Below are 2,326 nucleotides of genomic sequence, written 5' to 3'. Positions count from 1 at the left end.
AAAAATAAATAAGTGCCAAGCCTGTTCTGCAGTCTCAGAGAAAACTAGTGTGCTCAGTTTTCTATATCTTTCTAGAAACATTCATATATGTATACATTTATAAGCATATATATTTTCCATCATTCACACAACATATATAGTCTTCAGCCCACACATAAAATTTTTTACACAAATAATATCAAACTGTATACTCTATTTTGCACCATGCTATTTTTCTGTCTTAATAATTTCGGAGACATTGCCATATCAATACCTAAAGGACTTTCTCAGTCTCTATATAGCTTTATAACTGGATAAGATACAGTGTCGAGTGTTTAACCGTATCCTTATGAATCAGCATCCAACCGGGCAATTATGCGGGCCCTCGTCAAAACAAGTAAATCAAAAACGGGCCGGCGTGGTCGCGCGCGCCTGGAGTTGCAGTTACTTGGAAGGATGGGGCGGAAGGATCGCCGGGGCCCAGCGGGTCGAGGCTGCGGTGGCCGTGAGCGCGCCCCGGCACTCCAGCTTGAGTGACGGAGTGGGACTCCAACTCAAAACAAACCAACACACAAAACCAAAAAAAAACCCACAGCCCCTCCAGAGGAATCTGACGACCCAGCTGGGGATCCACCGCCCTGCCCGGCCACCCACCCACCGCTCAATTGTGTTCACAACGGCTCCCAAGAGGAGAAAGGGCGGGCACAGCTGTGTTCTTAAAAAGGACAGAGAAAGGCCGGGCTTGGTGGCTCGGCCTGTAAGCCCAGCACTTTGGGAGGCCCAGGCGAGAGGACTGCCAAAACCCACGGGTTCGAGACCAGCCTGGGGAATCTGGTGGGACCTCAGCTCTACAGTAAATCAAAAAACTGGCCGGGCGTAGCGGCGCACGCCCGTAGTTTCGGCCACTTGGAAGGCGGAGGTGGCCGCGCGTGTGCCACTGCACTCCGGCCTGGGCGACAGAGTGAGATTCCGACTCAAAGAAGAAAATGAAACGAAAAATGACCAGAGAAGACGAACGACACGTTTAAAAAGCCAGCAGGGCGGGGACGAGATCCCGGGGCTTCCCACCCCCAGGCCGGCTCGGCGTTCCCGCGCGGAGGAAGCCTCGAGCTCGCCCCGCGGGGACGCCTTTGCCGGGCGTGCCCCGAGGCCTCCGCGGGCGGCGGGGAGGCCGCGCTCGGAGACGCGAGACGGGAAGGCGAGCGGCCTCCCCCATTCCCAAGCCTGGCACGGAGGAAGCCGCGGGGGGCAGAGAGAGAAAGGCACGCCGGCGGGAGCCCCGAGCCGCTGCCACCCACTCACCTCAGCGCCGGCTTTATACAGGCGGCAGCCGCCTTCGCCCCTACAGCCGAAACCGACTTCCGGTCTTCTTCAGCAAGAAGCCACCAACGCTGTCTTTGATTGGCTGCAAGAGCTGTCCTTTAACCGAGGTTCTAGTCCCGCCTCAGGCCGAGGGCTTGCTAGTGCGCCTGCGTGTGTTTCCGCCCCCCCTTCCTTTCCCCCCCAACCCCCGCCTCTTCCCCCGACCCCACCCGTCTCCGGGCGCGTGCAGTGCATCTCTCCGTGTTTTCAATCAGTAAAAGCGGCAGCTGGTAATCCGTTGCCTTTTTTTTTTCTTTTTGTAATTTAACGCATACAATTAAACAAGACACCCATATGCCTTACAGGAAAATTCGAAAATACAAATATGCATGTACTTTTTAAAGTTACATAAACTGCAACCCCACTACCAATAAATAACTTTTAAAAAATGAGTTTGAACTCTCTCATATCTCTCTCTCTCTTTTTTTTTTAATCTCTTTTTTTTTTTTTGAGTCCCCGTCTTACTCTGTCGCCCAGACTAGAGTATGGTGGTACGCTCTCGGCCACTGCAGACTCAACCTGCTGGGCTCAGGTGGTCCTTCCACCTCAGCCTTCCAAGTAGCTGGAACTACAGGTGCCAGGTGCGCGCCACCACTCCCGGCTGATTTTTAAAATTTTATTGTAGAGATGAGGTCTCGCCAAGTTGCCCAAGCTGGTCTCAAACGTGTGGGCTGAAGCAATCCTCTCACCTTGGCCTCCCTAAGTGCTGGGATTATAGGCGTGAGCCACTGCGCCCTGCCTGACTTTATATATTTTTAAATCTGGGAATATTTGAACATGTTTGAGAATCAGTAACTTATTATGAAACTATTTCTTCACCATGAATTCGCTTTTATTTTCACTTAGGATTTCAGAGATGTCTTTTATAAGATTTCCAAGCAGCAAATTACTAAGTTAAAAAAAAATTTAAACTTAAGGACTTATTTTGGAAGTTATTTTCACAAGAAGTGTCAAAATTTCTAAAATCGGGGAGTCTTAAATGAGC

At 50.9% G+C, this 2,326-nt stretch overlaps 1 protein-coding gene across 1 annotated transcript in view; it reads right to left on the bottom strand.

Annotated features, from left to right (window-relative positions):
- Positions 1-1,473, bottom strand: part of MED7 (mediator complex subunit 7) — a 7,364-nt gene extending 5,891 nt beyond the window's left edge. The window contains exon 1 of the mRNA XM_008062985.2: positions 1,282-1,473. The gene's annotated coding sequence lies outside the window, so the exon portion shown is untranslated. The remainder of the gene's footprint in view (positions 1-1,281) is intronic.
- Positions 1,474-2,326: the final 853 nt, after the last annotated feature.

Source organism: Carlito syrichta, unplaced genomic scaffold (genome assembly GCF_000164805.1).
Source record: "Carlito syrichta isolate Samal-C Ts95f unplaced genomic scaffold, Tarsius_syrichta-2.0.1 Scaffold306309, whole genome shotgun sequence".
Taxonomy (NCBI): Eukaryota; Metazoa; Chordata; class Mammalia; order Primates; family Tarsiidae; genus Carlito; species Carlito syrichta.
This window is presented reverse-complemented; position numbering and strand designations above follow the sequence as displayed.